The 24,744-nt window shown below is 38.6% G+C and overlaps 1 pseudogene; it reads left to right on the forward strand.

The window, feature by feature from the left end:
• The first annotated feature begins 16,257 nt into the window (after positions 1–16,257).
• LOC142424374 (dihydrofolate reductase-like) lies at positions 16,258–16,900 on the forward strand (annotated as a pseudogene).
• Positions 16,901–24,744: the final 7,844 nt, after the last annotated feature.

Genomic DNA, 24,744 nt, shown 5'->3' on the forward strand with positions numbered 1-24,744 from the left:
AAGAATCCACCTTGGTTCAGGTAATTATGTTTGAATATTTACTATCTAATAACAAAAAATAATTAGCTAGCAGGAAATGAATAACATTCAATATGTTACTAGAATTACTCTTTTAGAAATCCAAATGACGCCATGCTTCAGACATAAACATACCATGAGAGGTGTCATCTTGGCTATTTCTTGTCAAAATCATCACAGATGTTTCCTAACAGAGAGAAATAGCCATATATTATTACCTATGACCCACAGGAGGTTAAATTTTTGTAGGAATATTCTATCAAATACTAGTTTACAAGTTGGTTGACAATAAACAAGAAAAAGGATCAAAAAGGATTACTAATTAGAGGATATAAATAATTAAAACACATAATCTCTATAGATGACTAATATACACAATATTCAGTAAATTAAAAAGAAAATTATATTTGTTTTTATTGCCTACCATTTACAGAAAGTTTAAAAATATGTAAACAATGCAATATGGAAAATTACTTAATATCTATAAATATAAATACTAATCCTTTAAATGCACATTCCAATACCAATACATTTATATAAAGTCTATTACCACTGGATATAGGAAAATGATGACAATTGAGAAGGTACATGTGGTAGTTACATAATCTGGTGTCAGGATTGGATTAAGAGTGAAGGGGTGGAGTCTAGTCTGTCAATGGATCACAGCCAATGAGACCTCTTTTGGGGCATGGCCTTCTCCTGAGGATTTTGGGAATATATTAATTTCCTCCTTGGGGCCAGAAAAAAAAGAGTCTCTCTCTCTCTCTCTCTCTCTCTCTCTCTCTCTCTCTCTCTCTCTCTCTCTCAGTCTCTCTCTTTCTCTTGGCTCGTTCCCTTGGAGACTCTCTACTGACAAGCCTCCCCACCGAGAGATGCTCTATTGACAAGATACATGGCGCTACGCCCTGGGGCTGGAGAGGCCACATGGACCTACTCTCTCTGATGCAACCAGACCTCTGGAGCCAGAAAAGACACATTCTGAGAAGCCCTCCCAACACTGAGATGCTTACAATACCACTGGATCCAGAAGGCTTTCAACTCACTGGCCTATTATCTTCCTGCATTTGGTGTTATTGCATGTGTTTCAGGAGTCTGAAGAGGACTTTATAGATTGGTATTGGACATATGGGCTAATATCAGATTTATAGACTTGATCTGGATTGGTCTGGGATGTTTTCTCAATATTCAGTTGCTCTTGCATATAAAGCTCTTTCACATACACTTATGAGTGTTTATGAATTTGTTTCTCTAGTCTACCCAGACTAACACAGTACATAACCATCTTCAAAAATAGTTTAATGGTGAATTAGCATATAACAGTTTATTATGTTATGTGTGGTGTCATTAAATATATCTCAAATATTAACAAAAATTCAAAATTGTATTAGCCATGTAGTTTTTATTTATGTAATTGGTATGAAGAGTTGAGGTGAGTTTCTCCTAAATTTATATGTACATATAATTACAAATTTTGCATGTATGAGTAGCTTTCTTAATCATAAGTAGACTGAGTACATGGTGAATCAATCAAATATATACAGAGTGAATAAAGGCTATAAATCCATAAACTCTCCTTAAAGCTGATTTTAGGCAAATATTATACTGGTATTCTTCAACATGGACTGACAGATATTGTTCCCTTAATAGTTTTAGTTAATAAAACATAAGATGGAAATAGGATATTACTGAATAAATATTTTGTGTGCAAATTTTGTATTATTACGACTTAATATCAGTATATAATATTAAATGTTTTTCTCTTATTTTCTTTAGATAAACAATTGTATTGATGTCACTTTTTGATACTTAGAAATTTTAGTTCCCCCAAAATGATAGACATTATTTAATAACTTTTAAGATGAGACTTTTTAAATTAAACTTCAGATTTTGCCTACCACTATGCATTGAATTGTGTAGAAAGATGGGTTTTTCTAAGTCTATAAAGATTTACAGTCTCAGACCTCACAGAGGCAGTTCTATCCTGTCCTATAGGGTCTCTATGAGTTGATATAGACTCAATGGTAATGAGCTTGATTTGTTGGGAGGGGTGAGTTTGGTGCATTGGATTAAATATCATAGTACTTAATCAAAGAATTTTTATATTCATATAAATACATTTATTTTCTCAGAATGCGTGAATGGAATCTGTACCAATGTCCTTACTTGCAGTAAATAACCATGGATTAATTATGAATTTGTGATTTTTATACTTTCATCACATAAAATCAAATACAATATAAATTATAGATACCTTTAATTATTATCTGTGTCAAAATGAAAGGTAACTGGAACTTGAATAATAGATGCAACTTTAATAACATATCAGAAGGAAAAGTTTTACAGATATGATATTAGAGTGAAATAGTCCAAACATCATGTTATAGAAAGTGTGAATGAAGCATGAGTACATTAGGATGTTTCATTATATCTCATGCTTGTTTCATTCTCTTACAGTGATAAAATAATAACTCTAGGATCAAATACAAAGAAAGAATTTTCTGGTTATTCACACAATTCTGTATTTATTTACCTTGTTTTCTAGATATAATCATGATAACAATAGAATAAATTTCAACAGATATAAAAATAAGTACAACCAGTCAAGTAAACATCTAAAGAAATGTGTTTCTGTGCTGTTATTCTTAGGCACCATCAATTCCAAGCCACAGAGACCCCATGCAGTACAGAAAAAAACACTGCCTAGCCCAGTGCCATTTTCCAAATGGTTTCCATGGTTGAGCCTATTACAGTCCCTGTGTCAATTCATCTTGCACAGGGCCTTTCTTTTAATCAATGTCCCTGCACTTTACCATATATGATGTCTTTCTCCAGGGACTAGACTCTTAACAACAAGCCCAAAGTATGTGAAAGGAAGTCTTGCCATCCTTCCCTCGAAGGAGCATTCTGGCTGCACTTTTTCCAAGACAGATTGGATTTTTCCTTTGAGCAGTCCATGGTACTTTCAGTATTCTTCCCAAGCACCACAATTCAAATGCATCCATTCTTCTTTGGTCTTCCTTAGTCAATGTCCAGCTTTCACATTCACATGAGGCTAATGGAAATATTGTGGCATGGGCCAGTTCCAACCATGTCCTCAAAGTGATCTCCCTGCTCCTCAACACCCCAAAGAAGTCTTGTGTAGCTCATTTGTCCATGGCAATCCATTATTTGACCTCATGACTGCTGCTGCCGTGAGAATTAACTGTGACCCACGTGAGATGAAATCCTTGACAACTTCAATCTTTTCTCCATTTATCACGGCTTCTGATTGGTCCAGTGGTGAGGATGTTGATCTTCCATGCATTGACTTGTAATCCATACTGAACACCGGGATCTTTCATCTTCATCAGCAAGTGCGTAAAGACCTCCTCACGCTCAGCCAGCAAGCTTTGTCATCTGTGTGTTCCAAGCTGTTCATGAGCCTTCCTCGAATCCTGAATGTCACATTCTTCTTGAAATCTGGCTTCTCTGATGATTTGCTCAGCATACAAATGGAATAGATTGATGTGCGGCTACAACCCTGACACACATCTTTCCTGATTTAAACCATGAAGCATTCCCTTGTTCTTTTTGTGCACGATCCATGAGCAAGTTCTGCATGCACAGAATGAAGTGTCTGGAATTACCGTTCTTCTCAAAATTACCAATCCTGTATTATGAGCTACAGTTGAATACCTTGGCAGTGTCAAAGAAACACAAGTTAACATCTTGCTGATATTCGAGCCAAGATCCATCTGGCAACAGCAATGATATCCCTTGTTCCACATCCTCTTCTGAATCCAGACGGAATCTCTAGTACTGCTCTTCTTTCACTGTACTACTGTAACCACTGTTGTATGATCCTCAGCAAACTCTTTACTTGCATGTCATATTAATGAAGCTATTCTACAGTGTGAGAATTCTGTTAGGCTTCCTTTCTTTGGAGTGGGTACAAATATAGATTTCTTCCTGTCAGTTTTCCAAGGAGCTATCTTACAAATTTCCTACCAGAGAAAAGTGGGTACTTCCAATGATTCATCAGCTTGTTGAAACATTTCCATGGGTATTCCATAATGTCCTGGAGCATTGTTTTTGACTAATGCTTTCACTACAGTTGAGCCTTCTTCTTTCAGTACTATTTTGGTTGGTGAATATCAACTAGTTCTTTTTGGTACAGTGGCAGTGCATTGTTTCAATCATTTTTTGATGCTTCCTGCATCATTCGATATTTTGCCCATAGAATCTTTTGATATTGCTACTTAAGGCTTGGATTTGTATAATAGTTGTCTTGATTGTATTTCCTTGAACATAGATAGATATAATTCTATCAAGACAGCATTGTCCTTCAAGATAGATCTTGAAATGTCCTTTTGGACAATGCATGCAACACCATCCCTGTTGATTTTGTCATTCTTGGAACAGTATACCATATGACTTTCTGATTCAAAATGGCTAATATCAGTTCTTTTCTGCTTACTAAAGCTTGGAATGTGGACATTTATATGTTCCATTTTATTTTTGATGAGTTACAATTTTCCTATATACATCTTTTGGACATTTTAAGTTCCTATCATTTACCCACATTTGCAGCTGTTTCTTCCCACCTTGAGTTGTGCCCCGTCATCAAAAGAAAATCTCAGAAGCTTTGATGCTTCAGGTGTGACTCAGTTCTCATCATCATGGCTGACTCTCCTCCAAGGTCGCCGTTTGAGTGCACTCAAGCCCGAGGACCCATGCTCAGCCACGCTCTCTGAAATTGTTATGCTCCCACGCACGAGGCCCCCAGTATCTGACAATGTTTGGGTACTAGCTTTTGCAGTTACTGATTTGTCTGAAGTGGATAGTTGATGACTTCTTCCTAGTCGGCTCAGAGTCTGGAGGCTGCACGGAAACCTCTTCATTTTAAGTAACTCTGCCGGCCTTTGGAATACTAAAGACAAACCTCCAATTTTACAGCAACACACAAGTCACCACAGTTCAAAAAACAGACAGAAATGGGTGCTTTGGGTTAAAGGTCCTATACAAATGGTTGAGGTTTATAAATAACATAAAATCAGAATGAAAAAAAATCACAATATCATGATATTCTTGACTGCTTGGCGAAGCAGCAGACAAGAAACCAAATGACATATTGCAGTGGGCAAATATGCAGCACAGACTTCTTGAAAGTGTTAACGAGACAGGATGTTGCTTTAGGGACTAAAGTGCACCTGTCCAAGGCCCTGATATTGTTTTATCATCTCACGTGCATATGAAAGTTGAACAGTGACTAAGGTAGAACTAAGAAGAATTTGTACATTTTAATTATGGTTCTGGTGAAGGATACTGAAAGTTGTGTGGAATTCCAGAAGATTAAACAAATAGTCCTGGAAGAAGTACCAATGGACAGCTCCCTGGAGGTGAGTGTGAAGAGAGCTTTGGGTCATATACTGTAAGCAAGTTATCGGGAGAGATCAGTTCCTGGAAAAAGAGATGAAGTTTTGTAAAGTGGAAGGACAGTGAAACAGAGGAAGACCCTAGATGAGATGAATTGACACAGCAGCTCCAAAGTAACAATGTAACAATTGTGAGGCTGTTGCGGGATCAGCCAGTGTCTTGTTCGGCTGTGTATTTCCATTGCGATGAGTTAGAATTGGTTAGATGGAAACCAACCACACACACAAAAGTGGTAGTTTTAAATGGCTAGCAATATTTTCAAGTATAAAAATGGAAAGAAGAAATGGACATGGAGTCAAGTTTGACTTACAGCAAGCCTATCTGGAGTTTCTTAGGTGCTACATCTTTAGGAGAAGATGGGATCATCTTTCTCACGTGGAGTGACTGGAGCCTTCAAACTGGTGACTGCTTAGCAGCTCAATGACCTGCCCACACCACAATCAGTGCTCATCAGATATTTTGGGAGAGTTCTTGTTAGAGTTTTAATTCCAAATTAATATAATTTTCCATGGGGAAACTACATTAAAAGTAAATCTGGCAACCAAACTACACTCACAAACCCAGAGGAGAATACATAATAATAAAGAATACAATCAATTATGATAGTATGGAAGATATACAGAAAAATAATACCGTATGATCTTATCTAATGCACCCAGCTACTTCGTAAAGATGAGACCATTCCATACCTTTTACATTATACTATTCACAAGGTATACTCCTTATCAAGTAAGTAAGATAAAACTTAAATTCATAGCTATCTGTGCAGGATTGTCAGCTGTAGAATAAAGGTTAGGAATTCTTACCTCTTAAGCAGGGTATTGAGCTGCTTTTTTGCTTATTATCTGTATTTTCAAAAATAGTTAGCAATTCATTATTCTTCTGAGATTGTAAAACAAGTAAATATGTCAAAATATTTTCAGAGATTAAAGATAGCAAGAAGAAAATGTGCACCCAGTTTAAGATTGATTTTTCTCATTAACATTGAAATTTAGGTTACATCTATGCAATCTGTCAACTTTAATAAGACAGTCTCCATAATATTTACTTCAATGAGATAACCAAGCACTATCATTATGAGTAATCCTTTCTGAGATAAATACATTTTGATGATAATATGTTTTTGTAAATCAATATGCAAAATGTTTTAAGTTCATTTTAACACTTAATCTCCACAAAAAACCTTTAAGAAAAACAAGTAATCCATGCAATGATTAGGGACGGGAAGCTGAAAGAAGTTTAGTAGCTTGTCTTAGACAAGAGAATCTATAAGTGAAAGCCAGTTAGTCCACTAACTCTGACTATATATGACCTCTTAATCTATTTTCTACATACCCACAACACAGGAAAATAACTCTCATGTTGCATGTAGTCCTGGGCCAACATCATCAAATGGATTGGTAGCCAATGGTAGCCCTCATTTAATATATATCAGGAAAGACATATAACAGGACAGAGTTGAGGAAACTTGTAATTGCCACCAGAACCTCATAAGGATTTGAAAGTGATTTTGATTTAATTAATGTATGGCAAACTAATCAACATGTGCTCTTGCCCACGAGGTGCCATGGAGTTGATTCCAACCCACAGTGAACGCATGCACAATGAAAGAAAACCTCGCTCGGTCCTGGGCCATCTGTATCCTTCTGCCTAAACCTGAGCTCATTACTGCAGCCACTGTGCCAATCCATGTCCTTGAGGTTCGTCCTCTTTTTTAAACAGCGCTTCCTCTGCCAAGTGTGATGCTCCTTCCCAGACTATTATCTCCTGACAATATGTCCAAAGTACATAAAACAATATTTTGACTCCTTGCTTCTAAGGGGCCCTATAGCTGTACTTCTTCAAAGGTAGATCAGTTGGTCCTTTTACCAGTCAATGACCTATTTTATATTCTTCTCCAGCATCATAATTCAAATGCATCACTTCTTCATTCTTCCTCCTTCAACAAATAGAACCCTTTCTTCCGATGGGTTAAAAGTAAACAACAATTGTAAATAAGCCCTTACTGGTATGCTTAGTCTCTAGGAGCCAGTACTGACTTGTTGTCAGTGAGCTTTTTCATTTGTTTGCTGTGTATGGTTAGGGTCCTTTCTGTTGCAGTAGAGTAAGAAGGAAACCCAAGGATTTCCTTGCTAGGGGGGCTCTATCACACAAATGAGAAAGACCAGCAAGGATAGTCTAAATAACAAATAAACAACAATTTGTTGACAGTTTGATTAGAACATTTCTCAAATAAATACAGACTTCCATCTCTCTTCAACCGGGGAGGGAAAATGGTTACAATTGCAAATTGTAGGCTTTTATCCCTATTGGCACAAATAAATAAATACTTGATTATTAGCGAGTAGGTTGACCTGTTTGAGCACACAGCTTCCACAACCTCACAGCTTTGAAAACTCTATAGAGTACCGCTCTATTAGGCAACTTACGGTTGGGCTCACCATGAGTTCAAATCACTTGATGACAGCAAGTTTGTTTGTTGTGTTGTTGCTTTATTTTGAAGCAGAAAGTCGGTGTTCATCTTATACATATTTATAAAATTAGACCTCATAATATTTAGTTGCTTCATCAAAAATCCAGGATATTTCTCGGAGCCATATTCAAAATTGATATTCCGAATGAAACTAGCTCCGTGAAATGCCAATGAGCAGAGAAGCATTTGTACCTGCCCTGCAATCACTCTGCACATCACCAGTAACCTGCATGTTACACAATGAAACGACAGCTCTTTGACTTAAGCTCTTCCCCTCTCCTCTCAGAAAGTCTCTCTGTGTGAGCTTTTCTCTTTATTCTCTAACTTACCTATAATGGTTTTAATGGGGGCTCACTTTTGTGACAGTGGCAACAGGGACACCATAGGATAGATAGACAGACTTCAATTTGGGCAAAATACCTCAAGATTGAACAATGGAAGTTTTATTTAAGCCAAGTTTGAAAGGCAAAGGGAATTTAAAATATTTTGGCAGAGGTATGACTATCACCAGCAGAGATGTATTCAAGTTCAGATTTATAAGCCTCATTTTAAGGGACTTCTGCTTCAGGAAGGGAATTAACTTAATATCCAGAGAGGATGTATGTTCCGGCTTTATTTTTAAAGTTATGTTTAAATAGATTTAATCAGGAAAAGTATATATGCTTTGGGAAAGTTATAAAAGGAAATAAATGCTTGAGGATGCAGGATACATGTCTCTGGCTAACTAAAATCCAAATTGTATTTTCTAACCAGACTTTCCCTAAATTCCTATCTTAATTTATACATTCATGCAACAGATATTCAAATATGAAGATAGCACTCAGATACACATGAGTCAGATGTTAGCTCTGCAGGCTGAAAACAACAAAATAAAAGGCTTTAGCCCAAGACACCAAATCCAATAGAAATGTTGAAAATCGATGCCCTCATGGTGTGGCTACCAATGAACGACCAACCAAACATTTAATTAAAATGAGGAGAAGCTTACGAACATTGATAATTCAGGACCTAAGCATGTAAAATCAAAGGGATTATTTGAAAATAATGGAAAGGATGTGGATACTTTGGATTTAGAGAGCTTAGTTCACTATTTTGCAATTAAGTAGAAAGCAATCTATAGGTTTGTTTTCAACCAAAAATGTCATTCAGCTTGGATCAGCAACCAACAACCATGGAAGCAGTTAGTCAAGAAATCAAATGAGACATTAAATTAATTGGACAACTCTGTTGCAAAGGATGTTTTAAAGCTTTAAAGAAACAATCATGCCATTTTGATGATGAATGTTTTAATCGAAGCCATGGGTCCTTTGAATGTTTCATCTGCACATGAACATTGGATAGTAAAAAAAGAAAGAAGAAAAATGTACATGCTTATACTCTGTGTTTTGTTCGTGAAAAATATTGTTTGCACTGTGAACTGGGTAAAGTACCAACAACTGAGTCTGAGAAGAAATACAACCAGAATTGTTTTCTAGAAGAGAAGATGGAAATATTTCCATTCACTTTCAAAGCCATCAAGAAATAATAAGTGCTATAATTTAAAACGGAAATAACACTTATGCTTCCTTAAGTAGATCAGCAATAGCAAGAGAAACCCTTAAAAAGAGGGAATTCAACAACACCCCACAGTGTAGCCAAGCATACCAACTATCCTAAAGATGATGTAGAATCAGAAAACGATTTTTCTGTTGTTCTAAGATAAGTCAACAAGTGTTGCTTTGATGGTAGATGTACACGTACACGAGAGTTTCTTCCAAACAAAACATGTTTACACATGTCCCTGTGATCAGTTATTAACTACAAGCAAGTTCTTAGTTTAGCTCATTAGGGTACTTTAAAAAGACCATCAAAACAGTGGCTTTCAAAGCTGTCTGAGGAACCTGTTCAATATTAATTTAATTCAAGACAGAGAGATCAGCTCAGAAGCTTATGGTGACCGCTTTGAAAGACTCCAATAACATAATCTTGATATATTTTCTCAAAGGACAAAGGAAAATCATGGGCACCTGTTAGGAAGAAGTTTTAAGAGAAATGGAAAGTAAATTGTGAGAAAAATGCCAGGAAAGTGGTGTTGAGGACTTTTTCCATTTTCTTTCACAACTGTATAACTATTCATTCTATAAGGGTAGCAGGGGATCAGAGTTGTGCTGAGAAAACTTATTCCATGCACCATACAACTCTGATTTGATACTTTCAGACTTGTAGACATGACATAAATTGAAGAGGGTGAGAGTTATCTGGAGGAAGGATGGAGAGATGCAAACACTTCCTTCAGAAGTATATATATTAAGATGGATGATATGTCAAGAACCAATAACTTCATCTTTTGTTATTTTTTCAAAATAAAGATTTTTAAAATTCTGTAGCAATACTTTTTTACATGCTGTTACACATATGGTCACAACTATATGGTTACTAGTGGGGATGCTAACCACAAGGTCAGTAGTTCAAAACTGCCAGCTGCTCAGAGGGAGAAGACAGGACTTTCTACTCTTGTCAAAATTACAGTCTTAGAAACTCACAGAGGCAATTCTACTCTGCCCTAAGTTCACCGTGAGTCATCATTGACTTGATGGCAATGAATTTTTAATCTGAGCTGATGCAATGATAACTAATAAAAATTGTGTTTTTTTTCCAGGCACAGTGCACCTATCCAGTGCCCATGGAGTCACCAGAAATCTGAAAGAAGAATTAATAAAGTTTGTCACCCTTCATGCTACAGAGGCAGTTTTTCATTCCCCAAGTTTTATTCATTTGCAGGTCAATGAATTTCTTGGCATCAAAGAGGAGCAGAGCCTTATTAATCATAGTGACAAGCCCTTGGGGGGAAAAAAACAGAATTTTTTTTCAAAGCTATGATTGAATTTTTTTTTACAAAACAACCTTATCACCTTCAAAATACTCTCCATTACCCTTAAAACATTTGTCAAGTCTGAAATTCCAATCTTGGAAACATTTTTCAAACTCATCTGTTTGGATGTCTGACAGCACTTCCCTCATTTTTTTCTTCACTTCTTCCGCATTCTGAAGTCACTGGCCTTTGGTGTCCCTCTCCATTAGAAGAAACAAAAAGAAGCTTCACAGAGCGAGGTCACGTAACTATGGTGCCTTGGGAAAGAGGGGCATGCTGTTTTATTGCAAGAGTTGGCAGGCTGAGATGGCTGCAGGAGCAGGGACATTGTTTTGGTGGCCAAACCAGTCCCCTTTCTGCCATAAGTAAGGCCTTTTTTCCAGGCACACTTACCCAATATTGTAAGAACCTCTAAATAGAACATTTGATAACAGTCTGACCTGGTGGAATGAGATTCAAATGTATTATCCCCCTCACTCACATCACAAAACAAAAGAGCATCGTCTTGATCTCTGATTTCACTTGACAAGCTTTTGGGTGGGGGAGGTAAAGATGCTGTTTTCCACTGGCTTCATTGATGTTTGGTTTCAGGGTCATAAGAATAGCACCCTGTCTCCTCACCAGTAATGCTCTTGGGGAGGAAAGGATGGGTCACCTTGGAGATATTCTTTCAAAAGCATGGCATGTTTCCACTAGACATTGTTTTTCCTAGTCAGTCAGAACTCGAGGCACAAATTGCACAGTGCCCTTTTCATCCAAATCTTCCAGTCAAATCTGTTGAAATGAGCTCCAATAAAGTTCAGATGACTCCCCCATTTCTTCAATGGTCTGTCGTCAGTCTTTGAGCACAGTACATGCATTCTTGTCATCATTTCCATCCATTTGAGAAGCTTACGAATGTCCAGAGCAAGGTTTGTCATCAATCGACATTTCACCTTTATTGCAAGGAGAAAAACACTCAGACACTTGAATTTTTCCCAGATTGCTCTCCTGGTAAACTGTGTTCAACATCACAAGTTTCTGTGGCATTTTTTCCTCAGGCTGGAAACAAAATTTCACAGCCAAACGCTGTTCTCTGAAATCAGCCATGACAAAAATGAAGTTTGAGCAAAACTGCTTTAATGAAAAAAATTCACTGTGACCAGAGAGAAACTTACCAGGTGATATCACTATATGTGCTAACTCAGAGGGAGCTGCTCAATGCTCCCCCAATGGGAAAAATGCATACTTCAAAAGCTCTACCAGCGAGCTCTTTTCCAGGTTTTGGGGTACCCCCTGAATTTAAACCTGTCTTCAAACATGCGCCTCCTTTTCTCTCACAGTCTATTTTCTCTCTCTCTCTCTGCTGTATCCAAAGAAGATTCTTTACTAAAAGTCCATGGCGTCACCCCCAAATTTATGGCAAGAAAGCAACTTATTTCCTTTTTGCAGTGTTTTCTAAGTGTTTGCAGTCTCTGAAGGGGAGACATAGACTACCCATTGTATTTTGCTATCGCAATGTTAAAAGTTTGACCTTCTTTTCCCAAGCAGGACGTTATGTTCTTTCAACATTCTCCTTTATTGTCCCATATTGTCTATTTTCTCTATAACTAAAATTTGATTTAACTTCAATAGCTAGTGAGTAGATGTTTTATTATTATTTTTTCTCTACTGCCCTATTATCTGTATGAGAAGCAGCCTTAAAATCTGAGCTAAGGACACAGAAGCCCTCTCCTTAACTCATAATTAGAAGATAGATGGAAGCCGTTGAATGTAGTATGAAATCAAATCTTTCTAGAATGATCTCATAACTTGTGTTATTGCTCAAAACAAAGAATTAGAATATCAAATTTATAAAATGCATTCCTTTAAGTTTAAATTATAAAAAACAAAATTACTTAATTGAATAATTGCATGTACCAGATAGATATTTAAGAACATCTGGGTCAGACTCATTCTCAATAGTATAAATATTTATTGTATAACCCAAGTGAACCTAATATGCTTGTGTTCCCTCTATGATAAATGCTGACCCACTAAATCTGACTATAACTATTACTTTACATCCATAGTTGATTAAATAAAACATATAACACAATATCTGAAGGTATGTTTCAATATAATCTTATTTTCTACTGCATTCCCTGATGATTTCCCAGCGAACATTTAAAAACATCTATCCCAGACTTGCTAATGACCTGTTAATAAACCGATGCAGACTGTACTTCTATAATTTATGGAGTTGCTGAACCTAAAGTTAAAGCTTGGCAAATCTCAAGGATATAAAATCAATCATCCTAATATTAATCAATGTCACTTGTGTGCCCTTTCCATCATGCTATTTCATCGATTCCCTAACCTAATGGGTGTCGTAGGTGACTTTGAAAGCTTGGACGTTTCTACATTTGATTATATTATAGATCTGTTGAGAAAGCAGCCTTCATGGAACTGTCCCTCCTCTGGAATCTTCAGTTAAGCCTAGGACTTAAACATCTTACAGCAAAAAAGAGAGTTCTGCCTAAACATGGTCTTCCTCTTCCTACTATCAAAACTTTATAAAACTCTGCTTCCTTTTCCTGGAAAGGAAAGGTATTCCATCTCTTGGCTCTGTGAGTTCATTCTTCTTGGGGACTTTGGATATGTTAGATCTGAAGTGTGTTGGTGCCCTCAGGCTATAGTTTCCATCGAATGCTTTACCTGGTAGGACTCCTCTCATGGCAGTAACCCATAGCTTTCTGGTATTCTCTATCCCTTTATTTCGAATCTCACACAGTTTCCTCTCAAGTGCATAGATTTGTATTAAAAGAATACCCAGGCATGCAGAGCATTGTGGTCAGTGCACACAGAGATCAGAAGTAAGAAAGAGGTTGCTGTTTATCTGAAGATGCTATAACTTCAGAAATTATGAAAGTAGCGATACTGACTGCAGAGTGAAGACTATCAGTGATATAATTATAAAGATGGCTTAAAGTTTCAAATATCTATTAAAGCTAGTCAACCATTCAAAACTATTCCTAGATCACCCACAGCTAATACGACTGAGGATTGGGAAAAAATTATACACTGCACACTTATTTCAATATATTTGAGGTAGGGATAAAAAATATCAGTCTTTCACTAACCCTCCTATGGGGAAGGTATTGTTTATATCTCCACAGGGAAAGGGACCAGACTTCAATCCGGTGCTCCAAGATGTGAATGCAACATACAGGCGTGAAGCAGGGAACCAATAGAGAGGTCTGAGAGGCCAGTCCCAATCCCTACTATGTGGACAACCACCCCTCCTCCTAGCAGAATTTACTTCAGAGGACAGCAATGAAACTTTAGCTCAGGGAGAGGGACCTGTCTGCTCAGAGCACATGGGAGCAAATGAAGGGGGAGGAAGAGAAAGTGGAGCACATCCCTGGCCCAACAAGCCTTGAAGATGATATCCCTGCTCAGAGAAGCCAATGCACAGAGAGGTCCATATAGCTGGCCTCACTACAAAACACAGCATCCCTCAATGACCCATGGAGACACAGTGTGGGAATTGTGAATCCCAGCTGACCACCCCACACCGAGGCAAAACATTAAGGGCATGCAACAGAACAGCAAGGGTAGCAGAGCAAGAAGGGAGTATCAAAAATAGACTTTGGGTTTAGGGTATGGCACCCTATCAGACTGGAATGGAAAACACTCCTAAAGGTCAACAAACAGAACTTGAACTATTTACAGGCTTTTTTTCCTTTTGAGTTTTGTTGTTGTTGTTTTGTCTTGCTTTTTCTGTTGCTTTGTTTTCTCTCTCTTATTTTTGTGCATATTATTATCTCTGCAGGTCTATCTAGATAAGATAGGCTGGATAAACAAACTGTAGGAGAAAGCAATGGGACCAATGGTTACAGCAAGGGGGGGGGCGTGTATGGGAATGGGGGAGGTGGGGAAAGGAAGTGCTATTAGCAAACCCAGGGACAAGGGAATATCAAGTGATCAAAAATCAGTGGAGAGGAGGGTGTAAGAAGCTGGGCTTGATCAAGGGGAATGTAACCGAGAGGAATTACTGAAACCCAAATGAAGGCTTAGCATGATAGTGGGACAAGAGGAAAGTAAAAGGAAATAGAGAAAAGAACTAGGAAGGAAAGGGCATTTATAGAGGTCTAAAAAAAGGCATGTACATATGTAACTATATTTATGTATGAGGACAGGGAAATAGATCTATATACATATATTTATAGGTTTAATATTAAGATGGGATATGGACGTTGGTCCTCCACTCAAGTACTCCCTCAATGCAAGAACACTTTGTTCTATTAAACTGGCATTCCATGATGCTCACCTTCCAGACATTATCCCTGAAGACAAATGGGTGCATAAGCAAATGTGGTGAAGAAAGCTGATGGTGCCTGGCTATCAAAAGATATAGCATCTGGGGCCTCAAAGGCTTGAATTTAAACAAGTGGCTATCTAGCTCAGAAGCAACAAAGCCCACATGGAAGAAGCACACCGGCCTGCATGATCACGAGGTGTCAAAAGGATCAGGTATCAGTCATCATCAGAACAAAAAAATCATATCATTGTGAATGAGGGGGAGTGCGGAGTGGATACCCAAAGCCCATCTGTAGGCAATCGGGCATCCCCTCACGGAAGGGTCGCAAGGAGGAGACGAGCCAGTCAGGGTGCAGCGTAGCAATGATGAAACATACACCTTTCCTCTAATTCCTAGATGCTTCTTCCCCTCCACTATCATGATCCCAATTCTACCTTACAAATCTGGCTAGACCAGAGGATGTACACTGATACAGATAGGAACTGGAAGCACAGGGAACCAGTGGTGAGAGTCGCGATACTGGGAGTGTGGAGGGAAGGTGGGGTAGAAATGGAGAACCAATTACAAGAATCTACATATAACTCCCAACCTGGGGAATGGAGAACAAAAAAGTGGGTGAAGGGAGAAATCAGACAGTGTGAGGCATGACAAAATAATAATGATTTATCAATTATCAAGGGTTCATGAGGACAGAGGAAAGACAAGAAAAAATGAGGAGCTGATATCAAAGGCTCAAGTGGAAAGCAAATGTTTTGGAATGATGAAGGCAATAAATGTACAAATGTGCTTGAAACAAAGAAGGAAAATGAGGATGGCGACAAATGTACAAATGTGCTCAGCACAATGGATGTGTGGATGTATTCTGGTAAGAGCTGTATGAGCCTCCAATACCATGATTTTTTTTAAAATAGCAGCCTTCCCCAGTATGTCTTTTTCAAAAATTAAAGTTCAAATTATGATAATGTGACATGTAAAGTCAGAAGAGGATCTTTTATCCCCCGTCTATATTAATCAAACTAAAAATTATAATTAATAAAGTAAGAATAAAAATGGTATAACGCAAGAAAAAGATTCTAAAATTAAAAATAAATGAATTAATCAGCTTAATTAACCAAAAAGAGAAGAGATTACTCAAGTATGATCTGGAACAATATTTTAAAACTTTTAGGACCCGCGCTGAGCTCTGTGCTGTTCATAGTTTTTCTCGTGGCTCCTCCGCTGAACTGCATCGCCGCTGTGTCCCAAAATCTGGGAATCAGCAAGAACGGAAACCGACCCTGGCCCATGCTCAGGAATGAATTCCAGTATTTCCAGAGAATGACCACGACCACTTCCTCTTCAGTAGATGGTAAACAGAATTTGGTGATTATGGGCAGGAAGACCTGGTTCTCCATTCCTGAGAAGAATAGACCTTTGAAAGAGAGGATTAATTTAGTTCTCAGCAGAGAACTCAAGGAAACCCCACCAGGAGCTCATTTTCTTGCCAAAAGTCTGGATGGTGCCTTAAAACTCATTGAGCAACCAGAATCAGGAAATAAAGTTGACATGGTTTGGATCATAGGAGGCAGTTCTGTTTACAAGGAAGCCATGGACCAACCAGGTCATGTTCGACTGTTCATGACAAGGATCCAGCAGGAATTTGAAAGTGACACATTTTTTTCCAGAAGTTGATTTAGAGAAATACAAACTTCTCCCAGAATACCCAGGTGTTCTTCCTGATGTCCAGGAAGAACAGGGCATCAAGTACAAATTTGAAGTATATGAAAAGAATGACTGACATGAAGGCATGTTCTCATTTACTTCAAGTTGCTCTCAAAAGAACGAAGTATTTTAACATCAGGAAAAGACTTCGTTGGCTTGTTTCTCAGCAGCGATTTTTATTTCTCAATTTTGTTTTTCTTCATTAGTCCTAAGTGGACTATATCACATACCGCTTGTGAAACATTTCTTGCTCTGTAACTATATAAATGCCTGTCCCTCGTGGTCCAGTTTGGGTCTACACCTGCCCACATGCACATGCTGCCCCGACAGCCGTGTGTGAGAGCCCCTGACAGCGTGAGTTGAAAGGAGGGCCCGTGGAGAGAGGAGCTAGACCAATGAAACGGGGGTGCAACTCCATTTACACACAGCACAACTACAGTTTGTAATTCAAATGAAAATTTTCAAATTTAAAGGCTATACATTATTCTCAGTATATCAGATTTCTGATAAAAATTCTAATTACAAACCATGCCAAAACAATGGTGCCTTGAATATAACCAGAAGTACTACTGTCTGGAGTTTCTGGAACTGAACATTCAACTAATCAATAAATAGAAATTGATGTATATTCAAAAAAAACTTTTAATATAAAAATAATGATGCTGTGAAATAATTTTAAAAGGTATGTATTCACACACAAAAAAGAGTACAGAATTTGTTTTCACATTTACAAACATATGAGGATAATAACTCCTTTAAAGTGTCGAGAGGGTGGGAGATGAAATGTAAAGAAATTAAGTAGAATTTAGCGATGTGGTTGAAAGGAAGAACATCATTGCAGGAAAGGAAATAGGATGTTCAAAGCACAGAGGTAGAAACAACTTAAAACTACAATTCTTCCTTACTTAAAAAAAAATTCAAATCATCTTATTGTGGCTCTTACAGATATTATAGCAATCCATAAATCAATTATATCAAGAAAACTGGTACATATGTTGCCCTCATCATTTTCAAAACATTATCTTTCTACTTGAGCCCTTAGTATCAGTTCCTCTTTTTCCATTTCCCCAACCCTTCCACCCTCATTGTGAGCCCTTGATATATATGTATATAATTTCATATCTTACACTGTTATGCTGTATCCCTTCAACCATGTTCCTGTTGTTCGCCCCTCCCCCCCCAAGGGGAAGTGTTACACAGCCATCATTGCTCTCAGTTCCCCCTTTCTCCTACTTCCCCCCTCCTTTCCCCTAACTTCATGGTGTCATTCTTGCCATTGCTATTTGTGCCCTGGCTTCTGTGTGTCAAAAGCTCTTACCTGTGCCACTGTACATACTCTGGTCTAACGAGATTTGTGAGGTAGAACTGGGGTCATGATAGTGGGGGGTGGGGTGAAGAAGCATTCTGATCAGGTATGAGAAGATGAAAAACAAGCAATTATATCAATGAAAATGAGGAGGATCCATGGGAATAATCAAAGCCTGCTTTAATGCTTTAAAGGTACATTTCTTATATGCAATTATGGTAAAGAAAATCTGTTTTACAAATGATTATTTAGACAGATTTTTATTTCAGTATGTAATAGAAAGACAAATCTAATTGCCCCAAACCTTCCTGTTCATGCACATTCTTCAATACTTTTTTAAAAACATTTTATTAGGGGCTCATACAACTCTCATCACAATCCATACATACACATACATCAATTGTATAAAGCACATCTGTACATCCTTTTCCCTAATCATTTTCAAAGCATTTGCTCTCCACTTAAGCCCTTTACATCAGGTCCTCTTTTTCCCCTCCCTCCCTGTCTTCAATACTTTTTTAATGCTGGTTTTCATCACCTTGCACTTCAATACCTTGGTTCACTAATGATGATCTGGAAAGTTGATTGCCTTACCCACTAGACTTCGAGTCATTACACATATAGGTCGAACTGCAGATAGAAACGGTATATTGTTTTCTAGATCCATGTTATTCCTACCTACTCCGCCGAGAGTCCTGGTGCCGCACGGCTAAGCATTTAGCTACAAATCTAAAGGTTGGAAATGCTAATGCTGTAGCTGAAATGGTTTGTCAATCAGCTCCATAAACACTTTGGCCTAGAAACCCCCTTGGGACAGTGTTACTTGGTTCTCCCTCCTTATGGGCTTTCTATACATAGGATTACTCAACTGCATGTACCGACAGGTCAAGATCAGCCCACAGCTTATTAGGCAGATAGAAAAGGAATTGAGTCAGTTCAAATGAAGGGTCTTGCATTCTTAAAAGTCAAGAGACAACCATTCCTATCCATAACTGATTTTAAAAATTAATATTTATTCAAAATGGGTGCATAAGCAAATGTGGTGAAGAAAGCTGATGGTGCCTGACAGTTAAAAAGCAAAGGATCTGGGGTCTTAAAGCCTTGAAGTTAAAAAACCAGCCATCAAATTGGGAAACAACAAAGCCCACAAGGAAGAAGCACACCAGCCTGTGTGATCATGAGGTGTCGACAAGAATAGGTATCAGAAGTTTGAAAATAATCAATCAAATTGACATAAAGGAGTGTAGACAAAGTAGAGACCCAAAACCCACCCATAAGATAATTGGACAGTCCCTCACAGAAGGGCCACACAGGAGGGGTGATATACTCAGGGTGCAGTATAGCACAGATGAAACACATAAATATCCTCTACTTCTTTAATATCTCCTCCACCTATGTGGTAGTTACATAATCTGTTGTCAATTTGAGGCTTAAGAGTAAAGGGGTGGAGTTTAGCCTGTTATTGGCTTGATGACATCATTTGGAGACACTAAAGAGGTAGATAGCATGTTGGAGGCAGGCTTACTCCCTTGGAGACATTGAAGCTGACAAGACACATGGATACAGGCTGATGGCAGCCAGAGACTCGGAGCTGGTGAAGCCACATGGAGACCACTGCCAGCCCTGAGATGCTTATACCACCACTGGATCCACAAGACTTCCCACCCACTGGCTTGTAATCTTTCTGTATTCAGTGTCATTGCATGTGCTTTGTGAGTCTGAAGAGAGCTTTGTAGATTGGTATTAGACACATGGGCTAATATTGGACTTATGGACTTGATCTGGACTGGGCTGGGATGTTTTCTTAATTTACAATTACTCTCTATATAATTTCTTTTATGCATAATGTCTCCCTGGATTTGTTTCTCTAATCTACCCAGACTAATAAAACTTACTATTATGGTCTTTGTTTTACCTTGTTAATCTTATTAGACCAGCAGCATATGTTCATTTGTATAATTAAGATTGCGGGATGCATAAATCCAAGATAGCTAAACCCTTCAGAGCTAATAACCAGAGTAAAGATTGTCTGCGGGTATGGGAAGAGGGGGTGGAGGGGGGCAGGAGGAACTGATACATTGATGACTGTTTAACACCACTCGAGGGGAATGGATAACAGAATTGTAGATGAACAGATACAATGGATGGTGTAAGATATGGCAATAAATAAATAATAATACATATATAGTAAGGTTTCCTGGGGGGGGGGGTCATAGAGGGGAGGAAGGGAGGGGATAAAGGGGAGCTGATATCAAAAAATTCAAGAAGAAAATATGTTTTGAAAATGATGGTGGCAGCAATAGGACAACTATGCATAATCTAATTGAATTATGGATTGTCATAAAATCGGTAAGAGCCCCAATAAAATTTGTTTAAAAGAAAATAATAAAGGTGTCCTTGAGTTGACTCATGGTGACTCCATGTTTTACTGAGTAGAATTTTTCCTTTATGATTTTCAAGCCTGTACCTTTTGGAAGGATATTGCTCAGTTTTTACTCCAAGATGCTTCTGGGGAGGTTTGAATTGCCAAGGTTTTAGCTTAGTCATTCGCACCACCCACTGATGGCCAGAAAGTAACTTAAAACAAACCTAAGACCATATCGAATTCTGTAATCGAGCAAATCATTCTTTTCGAAGGGACAGGGTTCCTCTAGGGAATGAAAACCGGAGGTAATAAATAGCAGTTTCATTTTAGCATCATTTGTTACCATTTACGTCCCTCCACCTCAGTTTACAAAGTAATCCTTGTGATGCCTGATAACCAAAGACTGATGTTGATGGTTTGGACGGTTTATCCACGGGAGCTCTACTTCCATAAAAATGACCATATAGAAAACTCCATGAAGCAGTTCTACTCTCAAACGGGTTCCAGTGAAAGCAGATCAGATTGTGCTATGCTGTTACTGGTAAGGTCGGCAGATGAAACTCACCAGTCACTCCGTGAGAGAAAGATGAGGCTGTGTGCTCCTGTTGAGATTTGTGGTAGAAATGCTAGCTAAGCTTCCTGTCAGTGAGAATACTGGGCGGGAATGCTTTGGGTGGTAAGGATCACAACTTATGATGCACTTAGATGAAAAGGAAAGAGCTTTGAAGGGTTTTAAATAGAGAAATAATCCTAAAAGTTTAGTGTATTGGGTTATGTAATGCACAGAAATGTCATCTCAATTTAGAGTTTATGAGAAGTTTTGTGGCTCTATACTATATAGTAAAAGAAAGAACTCCAGTCTGGGGAGTGTGACCCCTCTGCAATAGCAGTGTCAATGGTTTCTCTGCAATCGGAGTACACAGGCAGGAAGGATTTTATATAAATGCACATGGAGTCAGTTCAGGGAAATTCGCAACCTCCTTAGTTCACTTTATACTTCCATATTCAAAAAAATATTCTGGAATGGAAAATTAGTTAACAGCCAGGACAAGTCAAGTAGCCTGTGTAGTAACTTGAAACTTCTTAACATGGCTCTTGTAGCCATAATTACTTTGGTAGCCCATTGTAAATGCTGGCTTTATGCCTGTGCTTCCATCCCATTTGCAGAGAGCCCTCTGTTATGTTAATGGACAAGAATAAGGGAAGATATCTTATGAGATTCCACCTAACTGGAGTGTGAATCAATCACCACTCCTAATTTGTGGGTGTGATGATGACGAAATCCACATCTCCACCAAAGTCATTCCTCTGTGTTTAAAAAATTTAAAAAGCCATCTTAGAAGCAGAAAGAGAAGAATCCTGATGCCAACAAGGGAAACAAAATCACCAGCAGGGCATGTTTGAGATCCCTTCCAAAAATGGATGCTGAGACCAGAGGCATTAGAGGTCATAACATGGGAACCATGGGACAGAACAGAGAAACCAAGATGGGACAGAGCAAAGGGGCTGTCCTGAGGTGTGAGACCTCGAGACAGTGGGGTGGAATGGCAGGTGGACTTGCTGGTCCCAGAAGCGGAGGACAAGGGACCGTGTGACCCCGAGGCTGGGTAGTGGAGAGAGATACTTGACTACTGTCTGAGGAGAGGCATTGCTGTGGACCAGTGACTGTATCCTAACTTTTTAAAAAATTTTTTACCAATCCTGGCCTTTGATAGCCTGTTAACTTCCCTAATAAACCCCTGAATTTTGAGTTTGGTCTGTGAGTTCTGTATGGCCATTGAAAACCTAAGAGAAAAGTAGAGTGTAGTGAAAAGATTGGTTGGGGTCAGAATAGGGTAGAGACAGATGGAAGATGAGGCGTATTTGAGGGTTATATACATAAACATCACAGTCAGTAGGTGACCAGATTTTAACATTGATAAAGCCGGACAGCAGCGGGACACCACGATAAAACTCATAAGCTGGTGAAATAGCCACATGGCAGCCAAAAGCCATATACCTTCACTTGTCATGCATTCTTTCCAAAAACTGGGACTTTTTAAAAAAACGTTTTATTAGGGGTTCATACAACTCTTATCACAATTCATACACAGATCAATTGTGTAAATCACATCTGTACATTCATTGCCTTCATCATTTTCAAAGCATTTTCTCTCCACGTAAGCCCTTGGCATCAGGTCCTCTTTTATTTTTCCCCTCCCTCCCCGTTTCCCCCTCCCTCATGAGCCCTTGATAATTTACAAATTATTATTTTGTCATAACTTGCCCTGTCCAACGTCTCAATGGGGACTTTTTTTAATGCCACGGGGCACAGGAAATATTGTTAAAAATTGGGACTGTCCCACCAAAAGTGGGCCGTCTGGTCTCCTTAGCCTTGGGCTGGTGTGAGTTGGATTGCTCTTCTCAGTTGTGTACCCAGATATGAGGACAGATGAGGCCTCTATGCTGTATCTGCAGCCTGTTTCACTGTGTCTCATCGAAGCTCCACTTGACCTTATTCCGACACTTTTGAAAGGTTAAAGATATGTACAAGATTATACTCTGTTTGGTAGCATATGTTTCAAATGGCTACTTATTAGTGTCTATCTGTCATCTATGATTTTTGGAAATAGTTCTGGTGGCACTGTGGGTTGGACACTAGCCTACTAACCCAGTGGTTTTAATCTACCAGCTGCTTTGGGGAGGCACCTGGCTGCTCCTGGAAAGATTTATTGTTTCAGATACATTAAGGAGCAGTTCATTTCACTCTGTCCCAGTGGGTCCCTAGAAGTTGAAATCAGCTTGCTGTCAGTGACTTATAGTGTTTTGGGGGAAAATATGTAGTACAATCAGTTTTCTCACTTCAAGCAAAATAAACCTTCTGTGAATGTAGGTAAAGGTAGCTGACATGTACTATCCTATTACAGGCAAGTATCCAGTAGATATCAGCCTGGTCACATTTTTTAAATTAGAGCAAACCAAAATGGAGACAACCTTGTGAAATATTTAAACAGATTTGTTATTTGGTGTTTTTCATTATTTTGTTCATTTTGTTTTGTTTTTCCAACTACTACTTACAACCTGTTAAAATTACATCTTCTCTCAATGACCTTTTGAGGGATAGCAGATAAGAAATAACAGGTTATGGGGTAAATGGGGTGGGTGGGAAGTTATCTGATGACAAATGAAATCTTGCCATCAAGTTGCATATGGTACTTAAAGGGCATTTAATAATAATCAATTTATTAAAAATAGTTTATTAGAATTGCAATAAATGCATTATAATTTCATTCGTTTCCACAAAAACTATTTCTACTCTCTGTGCTTGTACATCTTTGTTATTTTAGAAATATTAAAAATTTAGGTGTTAGTGAATTCAAAACACATAATTTAAGCTAGCTAACTAAAACCGAATGAGCAAACAAAAATATTTTGCTGATGCTTCAAATTGCTGAGAACTGAGGACCCAGCAGACAGCCCTTTCAGATCTGTCTTTGCTCAGAGGCTCCCGTGCTTTCCGTCAAGGCTACCGAGCCTTCACGCACAGAGCCACCTGCAGCAGAGCTTTGTCAGACTTGTGTTGGTGACTGGAGTAGAGCACCGTGCTACAAATGGGAGAAGAAGAAGAGGAAGGAAGACCAAAGCGACAGCAAAGCAGAACATGTCGTGAAAAGATGGAGGAGAGAGGAAGTGAAAGGGAAAGTAGAAAAAAAGTATGGATTTTTAGATTCCTGAGAAGAGTACAAAATTGAAAATAGGATGAGGAATTTCAGTCATTTTCATTTATATGTAAAATTTTGAGGGAGTCTAGAGGGCAAAGCACTCACAGGAATGGGAGTTACATCTATATTTTAACATTCAGAAGTATGCATGGAAAAAAATACAAAATCCAGAAAGCCATTGTTTTTCTTGAAAAGAAATATTAATCATTGTGACAGAGAGATGAAGGTTAAAGGGGGTTGTCACCCCCAAATGCCTGCCTAGCAAAAACCCGGGGGCAAAGTCCCCTAGGCCCGGCGGGAGGCCCACAGGAGCACACAGACTAGGTGCCAGTCACAAGACATCACAGGGTGTGCATAAACTCTGCCAATAAGATTGACCAGTACCCTCAACTAAGCCTCCCCAGCCAGTGGGGATAGAAGGGGTTCAAGAATACATGCTGGGGGGAGGGCCATCTCTTCTTTGGTTGTGCTCTGCAAGCAGAGGGTGGGAATTTCTCTGGTGTGCTCCACACATAAGCACCTGTGGACCATCTCAGGCCACATTCTCTTGGCTCTCCTGGGATTTCCTGCTCTTGGTTACTGCTCTTGGCTCCTCACAAAGGCTCATCGCTCCTGTTCTGGTGTTCCTTTCA

Source organism: Tenrec ecaudatus, chromosome 13 (assembly GCF_050624435.1).
Source record: "Tenrec ecaudatus isolate mTenEca1 chromosome 13, mTenEca1.hap1, whole genome shotgun sequence".
In the NCBI taxonomy this organism is placed as follows: Eukaryota; Metazoa; Chordata; class Mammalia; order Afrosoricida; family Tenrecidae; genus Tenrec; species Tenrec ecaudatus.